At 50.9% G+C, this 15,538-nt stretch overlaps 1 pseudogene; it reads left to right on the top strand.

The window, feature by feature from the left end:
• Positions 1–4,777: 4,777 nt before the first annotated feature.
• LOC140472452 (tubulin alpha-1C chain-like) overlaps positions 4,778–15,538 on the top strand; it is a 59,715-nt pseudogene continuing 48,954 nt past the window's right edge.

Consider the following 15,538-nt stretch of genomic DNA (forward strand, 5'->3'; position numbering starts at 1 on the left):
CCATCTCAACCTCCTTCAGTGGTTCTCAGCGTCACAGATGGCAACCTTCAGTCAATTTGTTTCACTCCACAGGACATCGGGAAATGGTTGGAGGCACTGGATGAGGCGGTGCCTATGGGTCCTGATAGCATTCCGACAACGGCACCGAAGACTTGTCTTCCAGAACTTTCCACACAGTTCTAGCCTAAACTCTTCCAGTAAAGCTACAACGCGGATGTGGAAAATTGCCCAGGTATGCTCTGTACACAAGAAACAGGACTAACTCAACCTGGCCAAATGCCACTTCACGAGTCTGCTCGCGACCATCAGTAAAGTGATGGAAGGTCTCATCGACAGCCCTATCCCGAGGCACACGCTCAACAAATACCTGCTCATTGATGCCCAGCTTGGGTTCCACCAGGGTCACTCAGCTCCTGACCTCATTATAGCCATTCAAGCCATGGGCCTAAGAGCTGAATTCCAGAGGGGAGAGACAACCCAAGGGGCGTTGAGTCCTGCCAAACTGGATTCAATGGGAATCAGGGGACAAATACCTGGAGTCACAGCTGGTGGTGGTTGTTGGAGGGGAGTTATCTCAGCCCCAGGATCACTCTGCAGGAGTGAGCTGTTTCATTAATGACCTTCCTCCAACACAGGATCAGAAGTGGGGATTTTCCTCAACGATGGGGCGGAAACAGACCCTTCGGTGCAAATCGCTGACGTCGACCAGATATCCTAACCTATTCTGGTCCCATTTGCCAGCACTTGGCCCATATCCCTCCAAACCCTTCCTATTCATATACACATCCAGATGCCTCTTAAATGTTGCAATTGTACCAGCCTCCACCACTTCCTCTGGCAGCTCATTCCACACACGTACCACCCTCTGGGTGAAAACGTTACCCCTTAGGTCTCTTTTATATCTTTCCCCTCTCACCTTCATCTTAACTTATGTCCTCCAGTTCTGGGCTCCCCCCACCCCAGGGGGAAAAGACCTTGTCTATTTACCCTATCCATGCCCCCCCCCCATGATTTTATAAACCTCTATACGGTCATCCCTCAGCCCCTGACGCTCCAGGGAAAACAGCCGTAGCCTATTCAGCCTCTCCCTCCAGCGCAAACCCTCCAACCCTGGCAACATCCTTGTAAATCTTTTCTGAATCCTTTCAAGTTTCACAACATCTTTCCCGATAGGAAGGAGACCAGAATTGCACGCAATATTCCAACAGTGGCCTAACCAATGTCCTGTACAGCCGCAACGTGACCTCCCAACCCCTGCACTCAATACTCTGACCAATAAAGGAAAGCATACCAAACGCCTCCTTCACTATCCTATCTACCTGTGACTCCACTTTCAAGGAGCTATGAACCTGCACTCCAAGGTCTCTTTGTTCAGCAACACTCCCTAAGACCTTACCATTACGTGTATAAGTCCTGCTAAGATTTGCTTTCCCAAAATGCAGCACCTCGCATTTATCTGAATTAAACTCCATCTGCCACTTCTCAGCCCATTGGCCCATCTGGTCCAGATCCTGTTGTAATCTGAGGTAACCCTCTTCGCTGTCCACTACACCTCCAATTTTGGGGTCATCTGCAAACTTACTAACTGTACCTCTTATGTTCACATCCAAATCGTTTACATAAATGATGAAAAGTAGAGGGCCCAGCACCGATCCTTGTGGCACTCCACTGGTCACTGGTCTGAAAAACAACCCTCCACCCCCACCCTCTGTCTTCTACCTTTGAGCCAGTTCTGTATCCGAATGGCTAGTTGTCCCTGTAATGCCAGGAGATCCAACCTTGCTAATACCTTACTGAAATCCATATAGGTCACCTTCACCACTCTGCCCTCATCAATCCTCTTTGTTACTTCTTCAAAAAACTCAATCAAGTTTGTGAGACCTGATATCCTACCACAAAGCCGTGTTGACTATCCCGAATCAGTCCTTGCCTTTCCAAATACATGTACATCCTGTCCCTCAGGGTTCCCTCCAACAACTTGCCCACCACCAACGTTAAGCTCACCAGTCTTGTCCTTACCACCCTTCTTAAACAGTGGCAACACATTAACCAACCTCCAGTCTTCCGGCACCTTTCCTGTGACTATCGATGATACAAAACCTGCGCCCACACCTCCTCCCTCACCTCCATCCAAGGCACTAAAGGAGCCTTCCACATCCATCAAAGTTTTACCTGCACATCCACCAATATCATTTATTGTATCTGTTGCTCCCGATGTGGTCTCCTCTACATTGGGGAGACTGGACGCCTCCTAGCAGAGCGCTTTAGGGAACATCTCTGGGACACCCGCACCAATCAACCAGACCGCCCCGTGGCCCAACATTTCAACTCCCCCCTCCCACTCTGCCGAGGACATGGAGGTCCTGGGCCTCCTTCACCGCCGCTCCCTCACCACCAGACGCCTGGAGGAAGAACGCCTCATCTTCCGCCTCGGAACACTTCAACCCCAGGGCATCAATGTGGACTCCAACAGTTTCCTCATTTCCCCTTCCCCCACCTCATCCTAGTTTCAAACTTCCAGCTCAGCACCGTCCCCATGACTTGTCCTACCTGCCCATCTCCTTTTCCACCTATCCACACCACCCTCCCCCACCGACCTGTCACCTTCATCCCTTCCCCCACTCACCCATTGTACTCTATGCTACTTTCTCCCCACCCCCACCCTCCTCTTGTTTATCTCTCCACCCTTCAGGCTCTCTGCCTGTATTCCTGATGAAGGGCTTCTGCCCGAAGCGTCAATTTTACTGCTCCTCGGATACTGCCTGAACTGCTGTGCTCTTCCAGCACCACTCTAATCTAGACTCTGGTTTCCAGCATCTGCAGTCATCGTTTTTACCTATCTCAGCAAGAGACCCAGCAATCACTTCCTCTAGCTTCCCACAGAGGTCTAGGGTACACCTGATCAGGTCCTGGGGATTTATTCACTTTTATGCATTTCAAGACACCCAACTCTTCCTCCTCTGTAATTACTTCAATGTCCTTTCAACAGCAAACACTGATGCAAAATACTCGTTTAGTGTCTTCCCCCATTTCCTGTGGCTGCCTTGCTGATCTTTGAGGTTCCCTATTTTCTCCCTAGTTACCCTTTTGACCTTAATGTTTTTATAAAAACCCTTTGGATTCTCCTTAACTCTATTTGCCAAAGCTCTCTCATGTCCCCGTTTTGCCCTCCTTTTTCCCTCTTAAGTATACTCCTACTGCCTTTATACTCTTCTAAGGATTCACTCGATTTATCCTGTCTATACCTGACATATGCTTCCTTCTTTTTCTTCACCAAACCCTCAATTTCTTTAGTCATCCAGCATTCCCTAAACCTACCAGCCTTCCCTTTCACCCTGACAGGAACATACCTTCTCTGGACTCTCATTATCTCAGTTCTGAAGGCTTCCCATTTTCCAGCCGTCCCTTTACCTGCGAACATCTCTCTCCAATCAGCTTTCGAAAGGTCTTGCCTATGACCGTCTCCAACCCAGCTTTGAAGATTTGAATGGCTTTCGGCGGTCATCAGGCAGAATGTCAGCAGTTGAAGAAACAGATGCATTGAAAGATCAACAGAGGAGGAAGGTCCATCATCTCTCTATAATCCAGACTGTCCCCCTCCCTCTACCCTCCCACACCCTGCAGCCCGACCTCCTTCCTGTATCCTGACCCTGCCTCTTGACCGACCCAAGCCCATCACTTGTCCTCTCCCCTAACCTGTACATTGACCCCTCCCCTCTCTCATGACCCACCCAACCCTGCACCCTGAACTCTCCCCCACTCTGTAACCTGACCGCTCCCCTTGCCTATCTCCTGACCCCACGCACTGTACCCTGACCCCTTCCCCACCATGTATCTTGACCCTATCTCCTGACCTCTCCACCCTGTATCCTGAATTCCCTCCACCCTGCACCCTAACCCTGTACCCTGACACCACCCCCTCCCTCATCCTGTCCCCTGAACTTGTCCCCAACCCTGCCTGTACCCTGACCCTATATCTAACCCTGTACCCTGGCCCCTCCCTAACCCTGTACCCTGACCCCTACCTGACCCTGACCTCTGCCTCACCCTGTACCCATACCCGAACACTGCCCCCACCCTGATCCTGTATCCTGGCCCTGTCCTGACCCTGACCTCTGCCTGACCATGTACCCTGAACCTTCCCTGACCCTGACCTCTACCTGACCCTTTCCCTTGGCCGCTCCCTGACCCTGTATCCTACCTGACCCTGTACCCTGGCCCCTCCATGAGCCTGTACCCAAAAACTCCCCACTCTGTACACTGGCACCTCCCTGACCCGATACCCTGACCCCACTGTGACCCTGACCTCTGCCTGACCCCTCCCTGACCCTGTAACCTAACACTGCCCCCACCCTGACCTCTAGCTCGCCCCTTTGTGACCCTGACCCTGACCCCACCTTGACCTTGTCACCTGACCCTGTTCTCTGGACCCCAGGGGCTTGAAAAGTTGGTGACCACGCCCCCTGAAAGACTCCGCCCCTATCCCAGACACCTCGACACTTTATTGACCGAGCCCCCCACATAGACTCCGCCCATCGCAAATATTAGACCACGCCTACCTCCGCGATGGTGACACCGCCCGCGAGTCGAGACCACGCCCACTCCTGAGATCACCCCAACCGCACAAGGGGGCCGGCCCAAAAGGTGACCCCGCCCACCTATTGTGACCACGGGCAACGCAATGGGCCACGCCCCCTCACTGACAGCGGCCCGTGGGAACAAAGGAACCGCAAATAGCCCCCGCCCCGCGACGGTGACCGTCATGGCGTGGCCCCGCCCACCCCCAGCAACGGGCGCGACAGTCGGAGAGACTCGCGCGATGACCACGCCCCTCCATTATCTGACCACGCCTCCTCCCCCAAGTCTGGCCCCGCCCCATGAAGGACCACGAACCGTTAGGCTTGACCCCTGACCGCAGGCCGGTGGGGAGAGCGCGCGTGCGCGGTGCCGCCGGAAGTGGCCGTCGTCAGGGTCCGAGGCTGAGGGGCCTGGGCTCCAGCAGCGGAGCCTGGGGCTGGAGTTTGGGCAGGGGGGGGTGAGGGGGGCACGGCTCGGGAACCACGGTCAGGTGAGACATTCAACTGATAATCACATTTTATAGAGAATCCGTGGGTTAATCAGGGGGTGTAGCTCTCTCTGTGTCTGTCTGTGAGAGAGTATCTGTTTATAGTGGATCCATGGGGATATCAGGGGGGTGTAGCTCTCTCTGTGTCTGTGAGAGAGTATCTGTTTATAGTGGATCCATGGGGATATCAGGGGGGTGTAGCTCTCTCTGTGTCTGTCTGTGAGAGAGTATCTGTTTATAGTGGATCCATGGGGATATCAGGGGGGTGTAGCTCTCTCTCTGTGTCTGTGTGAGAGTATCTGTTTATAGTGGATCCATGGGGATATCAGGGGGTGTAGCTCTCTCTGTGTCTGTGAGAGAGTATCTGTTTATAGTGGATCCATGGGGATATCAGGGGGTGTAGCTCTCTCTGTGTCTGTGAGAGAGTATCTGTTTATAGTGGATCCATGGGGATATCAGGGGGGTGTAGCTCTCTCTCTGTGTCTGTGAGAGTATCTGTTTATAGTGGATCCATGGGGATATCAGGGGGGTGTAGCTCTCTCTCTGTGTCTGTCTGTGAGAGTATCTGTTTATAGTGGATCCATGGGGATATCAGGGGGGTGTAGCTCTCTCTGTGTCTGTCTGTGAGAGAGTATCTGTTTATAGTGGATCCATGGGGATATCAGGGGGGTGTAGCTCTCTCTGTGTCTGTGAGAGAGTATCTGTTTATAGTGGATCCATGGGGATATCAGGGGGGTGTAGCTCTCTCTGTGTCTGTCTGTGAGAGAGTATCTGTTTATAGTGGATCCATGGGGATATCAGGGGGGTGTAGCTCTCTCTCTGTGTCTGTGTGAGAGTATCTGTTTATAGTGGATCCATGGGGATATCAGGGGGTGTAGCTCTCTCTGTGTCTGTGAGAGAGTATCTGTTTATAGTGGATCCATGGGGATATCAGGGGGTGTAGCTCTCTCTGTGTCTGTCTGTGAGAGAGTATCTGTTTATAGTGGATCCATGGGGATATCAGGGGGGTGTAGCTCTCTCTGTGTCTGTGAGAGAGTATCTGTTTATAGTGGATCCATGGGGATATCAGGGGGGTGTAGCTCTCTCTCTGTGTCTGTGAGAGAGTATCTGTTTATAGTGGATCCATGGGGATATCAGGGGGGTGTAGCTCTCTCTGTGTCTGTCTGTGTGAGAGAGTATCTGTTTATAGTGGATCCATGGGGATATCAGGGGGGTGTAGCTCTCTCTCTGTGTCTGTGTGAGAGTATCTGTTTATAGTGGATCCATGGGGATATCAGGGGGTGTAGCTCTCTCTGTGTCTGTGAGAGAGTATCTGTTTATAGTGGATCCATGGGGATATCAGGGGGGTGTAGCTCTCTCTGTGTCTGTGAGAGAGTATCTGTTTATAGTGGATCCATGGGGATATCAGGGGGTGTAGCTCTCTCTCTGTGTCTGTGAGAGAGTATCTGTTTATAGTGGATCCATGGGGATATCAGGGGGGTGTAGCTCTCTCTGTGTCTGTGAGAGAGTATCTGTTTATAGTGGATCCATGGGGATATCAGGGGGGTGTAGCTCTCTCTGTGTCTGTGAGAGAGTATCTGTTTATAGTGGATCCATGGGGATATCAGGGGGGTGTAGCTCTCTCTGTGTCTGTGAGAGAGTATCTGTTTATAGTGGATCCATGGGGATATCAGGGGGGTGTAGCTCTCTCTGTGTCTGTGAGAGAGTATCTGTTTATAGTGGATCCATGGGGATATCAGGGGGTGTAGCTCTCTCTGTGTCTGTGAGAGAGTATCTGTTTATAGTGGATCCATGGGGATATCAGGGGGGTGTAGCTCTCTCTGTGTCTGTGAGAGAGTATCTGTTTATAGTGGATCCATGGGGATATCAGGGGGGTGTAGCTCTCTCTCTGTGTCTGTGAGAGAGTATCTGTTTATAGTGGATCCATGGGGATATCAGGGGGGTGTAGCTCTCTCTGTGTCTGTGAGAGAGTATCTGTTTATAGTGGATCCATGGGGATATCAGGGGGGTGTAGCTCTCTCTGTGTCTGTGTGAGAGAGTATCTGTTTATAGTGGATCCATGGGGATATCATGGGGGTGTAGCTCTCTCTGTGTCTGTGAGAGAGTATCTGTTTATAGTGGATCCATGGGGATATCAGGGGGTGTAGCTCTCTCTGTGTCTGTCTGTGAGAGAGTATCTGTTTATAGTGGATCCATGGGGATATCAGGGGGGTGTAGCTCTCTCTGTGTCTGTGAGAGAGTATCTGTTTATAGTGGATCCATGGGGATATCAGGGGGGTGTAGCTCTCTCTGTGTCTGTGAGAGAGTATCTGTTTATAGTGGATCCATGGGGATATCAGGGGGGTGTAGCTCTCTCTGTGTCTGTGAGAGAGTATCTGTTTATAGTGGATCCATGGGGATATCAGGGGGGTGTAGCTCTCTCTGTGTCTGTGAGAGAGTATCTGTTTATAGTGGATCCATGGGGATATCAGGGGGGTGTAGCTCTCTCTGTGTCTGTCTGTGAGAGAGTATCTGTTTATAGTGGATCCATGGGGATATCAGGGGGGTGTAGCTCTCTCTCTGTGTCTGTGTGAGAGTATCTGTTTATAGTGGATCCATGGGGATATCAGGGGGTGTAGCTCTCTCTGTGTCTGTGAGAGAGTATCTGTTTATAGTGGATCCATGGGGATATCAGGGGGGTGTAGCTCTCTCTCTGTGTCTGTCTGTGAGAGTATCTGTTTATAGTGGATCCATGGGGATATCAGGGGGTGTAGCTCTCTCTGTGTCTGTGAGAGAGTATCTGTTTATAGTGGATCCATGGGGATATCAGGGGGGTGTAGCTCTCTCTCTGTGTCTGTCTGTGAGAGTATCTGTTTATAATGGATCCATGGGGATATCAGGGGGGTGTAGCTCTCTCTCTGTGTCTGTGAGAGAGTATCTGTTTATAGTGGATCCATGGGGATATCAGGGGGGTGTAGCTCTCTCTGTGTCTGTCTGTGAGAGAGTATCTGTTTATAGTGGATCCATGGGGATATCAGGGGGGTGTAGCTCTCTCTGTGTCTGTGAGAGAGTATCTGTTTATAGTGGATCCATGGGGATATCAGGGGGGTGTAGCTCTCTCTCTGTGTCTGTGAGAGAGTATCTGTTTATAGTGGATCCATGGGGATATCAGGGGGGTGTAGCTCTCTCTCTGTGTCTGTCTGTGAGAGAGTATCTGTTTATAGTGGATCCATGGGGATATCAGGGGGTGTAGCTCTCTCTGTGTCTGTGAGAGAGTATCTGTTTATAGTGGATCCATGGGGATATCAGGGGGTGTAGCTCTCTCTGTGTCTGTGAGAGAGTATCTGTTTATAGTGGATCCATGGGGATATCAGGGGGTGTAGCTCTCTCTGTGTCTGTGAGAGAGTATCTGTTTATAGTGGATCCATGGGGATATCAGGGGGGTGTAGCTCTCTCTGTGTCTGTGAGAGAGTATCTGTTTATAGTGGATCCATGGGGATATCAGGGGGGTGTAGCTCTCTCTGTGTCTGTGAGAGAGTATCTGTTTATAGTGGATCCATGGGGATATCAGGGGGGTGTAGCTCTCTCTCTGTGTCTGTGAGAGAGTATCTGTTTATAGTGGATCCATGGGGATATCAGGGGGGTGTAGCTCTCTCTCTGTGTCTGTGAGAGAGTATCTGTTTATAGTGGATCCATGGGGATATCAGGGGGTGTAGCTCTCTCTCTGTGTCTGTGAGAGAGTATCTGTTTATAGTGGATCCATGGGGATATCAGGGGGATGTAGCTCTCTCTCTGTGTCTGTGAGAGAGTATCTGTTTATAGTGGATCCATGGGGATATCAGGGGGGTGTAGCTCTCTCTCTGTGTCTGTCTGTGAGAGAGTATCTGTTTATAGTGGATCCTTGGGGATATCAGGGGGGTGTAGCTCTCTCTGTGTCTGTGAGAGAGTATCTGTTTATAGTGGATCCATGGGGATATCAGGGGGGTGTAGCTCTCTCTGTGTCTGTGAGAGAGTATCTGTGTATAGTGGATCCATGGGGATATCAGGGGGGTGTAGCTCTCTCTGTGTCTGTGAGAGTACCTGTTTATAGTGGATCCATGGGGATATCAGGGGGGTGTAGCTCTCTCTGTGTCTGTCTGTGAGAGAGTATCTGTTTATAGTGGATCCATGGGGATATCAGGGGGGTGTAGCTCTCTCTGTGTCTGTAAGAGAGTATCTGTTTATAGTGGATCCATGGGGATATCAGGGGGGTGTAGCTCTCTCTCTGTGTCTGTGAGAGAGTATCTGTTTATAGTGGATCCATGGGGATATCAGGGGGGTGTAGCTCTCTCTCTGTGTCTGTGAGAGAGTATCTGTTTATAGTGGATCCATGGGGATATCAGGGGGTGTAGCTCTCTCTCTGTGTCTGTGAGAGAGTATCTGTTTATAGTGGATCCATGGGGATATCAGGGGGGTGTAGCTCTCTCTCTGTGTCTGTCTGTGAGAGAGTATCTGTTTATAGTGGATCCATGGGGATATCAGGGGGGTGTAGCTCTCTCTGTGTCTGTCTGTGAGAGAGTATCTGTTTATAGTGGATCCATGGGGATATCAGGGGGTGTAGCTCTCTCTGTGTCTGTCTGTGAGAGAGTATCTGTTTATAGTGGATCCATGGGGATATCAGGGGGTGTAGCTCTCTCTCTGTGTCTGTGAGAGAGTATCTGTTTATAGTGGATCCATGGGGATATCAGGGGGATGTAGCTCTCTCTCTGTGTCTGTGAGAGAGTATCTGTTTATAGTGGATCCATGGGGATATCAGGGGGGTGTAGCTCTCTCTCTGTGTCTGTCTGTGAGAGAGTATCTGTTTATAGTGGATCCATGGGGATATCAGGGGGGTGTAGCTCTCTCTGTGTCTGTGAGAGAGTATCTGTTTATAGTGGATCCATGGGGATATCAGGGGGGTGTAGCTCTCTCTGTGTCTGTGAGAGAGTATCTGTGTATAGTGGATCCATGGGGATATCAGGGGGGTGTAGCTCTCTCTGTGTCTGTGAGAGTACCTGTTTATAGTGGATCCATGGGGATATCAGGGGGGTGTAGCTCTCTCTGTGTCTGTCTGTGAGAGAGTATCTGTTTATAGTGGATCCATGGGGATATCAGGGGGGTGTAGCTCTCTCTGTGTCTGTAAGAGAGTATCTGTTTATAGTGGATCCATGGGGATATCAGGGGGGTGTAGCTCTCTCTCTGTGTCTGTGAGAGAGTATCTGTTTATAGTGGATCCATGGGGATATCAGGGGGGTGTAGCTCTCTCTCTGTGTCTGTGAGAGAGTATCTGTTTATAGTGGATCCATGGGGATATCAGGGGGTGTAGCTCTCTCTCTGTGTCTGTGAGAGAGTATCTGTTTATAGTGGATCCATGGGGATATCAGGGGGGTGTAGCTCTCTCTCTGTGTCTGTCTGTGAGAGAGTATCTGTTTATAGTGGATCCATGGGGATATCAGGGGGGTGTAGCTCTCTCTGTGTCTGTCTGTGAGAGAGTATCTGTTTATAGTGGATCCATGGGGATATCAGGGGGTGTAGCTCTCTCTGTGTCTGTCTGTGAGAGAGTATCTGTTTATAGTGGATCCATGGGGATATCACGGGGGTGTAGCTCTCCCTGTGTCTGAGAGAGTATCTGTTTATAGTGGATCCATGGGGATATCAGGGGGGTGTAGCTCTCTCTGTGTCTGTCTGTGAGAGAGTATCTGTTTATAGTGGATCCATGGGGATATCAGGGGGGTGTAGCTCTCTCTGTGTCTGTGAGAGAGTATCTGTTTATAGTGGATCCATGGGGATATCAGGGGGGTGTAGCTCTCTCTCTGTGTCTGTGAGAGAGTATCTGTTTATAGTGGATCCATGGGGATATCAGGGGGGTGTAGCTCTCTCTGTGTCTGTGAGTGAGTATCTGTTTATAGTGGATCCATGGGGATATCAGGGGGGTGTAGCTCTCTCTCTGTGTCTGTGAGAGAGTATCTGTTTATAGTGGATCCATGGGGATATCAGGGGGGTGTAGCTCTCTCTGTGTCTGTGAGAGAGTATCTGTTTATAGTGGATCCATGGGGATATCAGGGGGGTGTAGCTCTCTCTGTGTCTGTCTGTGTGAGAGAGTATCTGTTTATAGTGGATCCATGGGGATATCAGGGGGGTGTAGCTCTCTCTCTGTGTCTGTGAGAGAGTATCTGTTTATAGTGGATCCATGGTGATATCAGCGGGGTGTAGCTCTCTCTGTGTCTGTGAGAGAGTATCTGTTTATAGTGGATCCATGGGGATATCAGGGGGGTGTAGCTCTCTCTGCGTCTGTCTGTGAGAGAGTATCTGTTTATAGTGGATCCGTGGGGATATCAGGGGGGTGTAGCTCTCTCTGTGTCTGTCTGTGAGAGAGTATCTGTTTATAGTGGATCCAGGGGATATCAGGGGGGTGTAGCTCTCTCTGTGTCTGTGAGAGAGTATCTGTTTATAGTGGATCCATGGGGATATCAGGGGGGTGTAGCTCTCTCTCTGTGTCTGTGAGAGAGTATCTGTTTATAGTGGATCCATGGGGATATCAGGGGGGTGTAGCTCTCTCTCTGTGTCTGTGAGAGAGTATCTGTTTACAGTGGATCCATGGGGATATCAGGGGGGTGTAGCTCTCTCTGTGTCTGTCTGTGAGAGAGTATCTGTTTATAGTGGATCCATGGGGATATCAGGGGGGTGTAGCTCTCTCTCTGTGTCTGTGAGAGAGTATCTGTTTATAGTGGATCCATGGGGATATCAGGGGGGTGTAGCTCTCTCTCTGTGTCTGTCTGTGAGAGTATCTGTTTATAGTGGATCCATGGGGATATCAGGGGGGTGTAGCTCTCTCTGTGTCTGTGAGAGTACCTGTTTATAGTGGATCCATGGGGATATCAGGGGGGTGTAGCTCTCTCTCTGTGTCTGTGAGAGAGTATCTGTTTATAGTGGATCCATGGGGATATCAGGGGGGTGTAGCTCTCTCTCTGTGTCTGTCTGTGAGAGTATCTGTTTATAGTGGATCCATGGGGCTATCAGGGGGGTGTAGCTCTCTCTGTGTCTGTCTGTGAGAGAGTATCTGTTTATAGTGGATCCATGGGGATATCAGGGGGGTGTAGCTCTCTCTCTGTGTCTGTGAGAGAGTATCTGTTTATAGTGGATCCATGGGGATATCAGGGGGGTGTAGCTCTCTCTCTGTGTCTGTCTGTGAGAGTATCTGTTTATAGTGGATCCATGGGGATATCAGGGGGGTGTAGCTCTCTCTGTGTCTGTCTGTGAGAGAGTATCTGTTTATAGTGGATCCATGGGGATATCAGGGGGGTGTAGCTCTCTCTGTGTCTGTGAGAGAGTATCTGTTTATAGTGGATCCATGGGGATATCAGGGGGGTGTAGCTCTCTCTCTGTGTCTGTGAGAGAGTATCTGTTTATAGTGGATCCATGGGGATATCAGGGGGGAATGTAGCTGCGTGTACATATGCGTGATGGAGAGACTGTGTTCTCTGATATTTTGTCACTGTGCTGGAGCCATGAAACATTTTGTCACCATCCACCAGCTCCGTGAGCCCGCTGATCCACACCCTGCGTTCGAAAATCTTCTCCAAAATCTCAAATGTCTCCGGGTGCAACGGTCTCCAATTGGCCCGAAGGTGGGAAAGCCACCCCCTTCTGATCGAGTATCTCCTGCCAACAGCTGTCCACCTTGGCCATTTGCCTCAGGCGCCAGGTATTACCAGGATGGCTCCAATACAAACCACCTCACGTGCCGGGAGAGCAGCCGATCAGGATGGCCACAGAGTGATCAGGACGGCCGCAGAGCGCTGCACGAAATCAGAAAAGATGCCCGCGACCGAATCTCCAAACACGAACGAGGTATTTTGCGCCAAACCTCAATGTACACTGACTCGACTGTCTCTGAGTGGATGAGCCATCAACACTGAACCACAGCAGACCAAGGTAAAGGAAAGACGAGCCCTCCAAGAAAAACAGTCCCAGGTCTCTCACAACAATGTCACGGCTGATCCCGACACTCGGATGAAGAATCTGTTTGACCGGCATTGCCGCACGCACACAGAAATAGCTGCCCGAGGTCAAGGGATGAATTTCGACCCCGGGAATGCGGATCGAAAGGTCTTCCTCGCAGCAGTGGAATCCATCCTGAAAGATAACGGGCTTCTGGAAGAGACCCAACAGGCCATCAGACAGACAGGAGCACCAATACCGGGCGGAAACTAAGAAGAGGACACTTCCAACACCCTGAAAAGGAAAGGATTCAGGAAACCGAGAAATACCGTCATCCTTCTAGCAGATGTGGGCTGCATGACCTTGGTCCTGAACGGAACACAATACAGGGGAACCTCGATTATCCGAACGAGATGGGCAGGCACTATTTCGTTCGGATAACCGATCATTCGGTTAATCAATTCAATGCCTTTGCTCTGGGGCTCGGAGATTTTATAGTCTGCTCCCCGGTCAGGACGCTGCAGCAGCACACAGCGCACGCGAGATCTCACCCCTGTCCAACACCGCCCCTTTTCCCCAAAACATCCAACACCTCCCCCACCCGCCCAACCGTCAACTCCTCCCCCGCCCCCTCCAACCCCGTCCAGCACTGCCCCCACCCCCTCTTTGGGGCAACAATAAGACTGCTGCTGGTGCCTTTATGGGGTAAGTCTCCAAATAGTGTGTGTGCACGCACACACCCTCACATATACACTCTCACTCACATATACACACTGACATATATACACACACACTCACATATATATACACACACACGCATATATATACACACACACTCACGTATACACACACACTCACATATACACACTTACATACACTCACGTATACACACACACACTCGCATTCACTCACGCACTCACATATACACACACTCTCACATGCACACACTCACACACACTCATACTCACACACACACTCACATATACACGCACACACTCATATACACACACACAATCTCTCTCACTCACACACACACAGCCTCATTCACAGTCTCACACACACACACACACACACACACACACACACACACTCTCTCTCTCTGACATACACAGCCTTACACACTCACGTCACACACACACGTTCTATCACAAACGTTCTCACACACGCGCTCTCTCACACACGCGCTCTCTCACACACGCGCTCTCTCACACACGCGCTCTCTCACACACGCGCTCTCTCACACACGCGCTCTCTCACACACGCGCTCTCTCACACACGCGCTCTCTCACACACGCGCTCTCTCACACACGCGCTCTCTCACACACGCGCTCTCTCACACACGCGCTCTCTCACACACGCGCTCTCTCACACACGCGCTCTCTCACACACGCGCTCTCTCACACACGCGCTCTCTCACACACGCGCTCTCTCACACACGCGCTCTCTCACACACGCGCTCTCTCACACACGCGCTCTCTCACACACGCGCTCTCTCACACACGCTCTCTCTCACAATCTCTCTCACAATCTCTCACACAATCTCTCACACAATCTCTCACACAATCTCTCACACAATCTCTCACACAATCTCTCACACAATCTCTCACACACTCTCACTCTCACATTCTGTCACATGCTCTCACTCACGCACACACTCACTAACGCTCTCTTACACACACACACACTTTCACTCACGTACACACACACTCTCGTGCACACACACACTCTTTCACTCACTCGCACACTCTCGCGCGCACACACACTCTTGTGCACACAGTCTCTCTCGCGCAAACTCTAATACACACACACACTCTTTCACGCAAACGCACTCGCACAAGCGCACACTCTGGCACTCACACTCTCTCGCACTCACACATTCACTCACACACACACATATACACTCGGATTGGTACTCGGATAATCGAGGTTGCTCTGTACATTGGAAAAGCCAACGCGCTACTCGCCGATGCCAACAGGTGGCGATGGACCCGACTGCACAGCCAGAAAACCGCATGACAGCGTTGGTGAGGAAACTTCACAAGGCAGGAGAACTTAACAAGACAGACCTCCAACTATGAAACCTGAAGGATCCAACACCCCCCCCCCCCCGTATCTGCGGGTTACCACAGATACATAAACGAGGGGACCCCCCCCCTTCCCACCGTCCTCAGACCCATCGTCTCACCTCCCGCCACCATGACCAGCAAAGGAACTGCAACGCAAACTGAACCACACCTGGCCGAAGACTGGAGTCAGCCCGTCCTCTTCAAGCAGGAATTCGTTCACATCGTCAAAGACACCCAGGTAGAGCACGACAAGGTCATGGTTCCCTGCGACCCTATTCACATCAATAAATGTCGCCCTGGCCAAAGGAACACTGGCCTTGCTGCTGAACGAACCGAGGACACAAACACCAGACAGCACCGACTCCATCAGCCAGCACAGCATCCCCCACGTCACCGAAGACTCCTTTCAGATTCTGTTTCTCACACAGAAAGTGAGTACGCGGGCACGGCAGTTAATAAGGAGGCCAGG

The sequence above is a fragment of the Chiloscyllium punctatum genome, unplaced genomic scaffold (assembly GCF_047496795.1).
Source record: "Chiloscyllium punctatum isolate Juve2018m unplaced genomic scaffold, sChiPun1.3 scaffold_338, whole genome shotgun sequence".
NCBI lineage: Eukaryota > Metazoa > Chordata > Chondrichthyes > Orectolobiformes > Hemiscylliidae > Chiloscyllium > Chiloscyllium punctatum.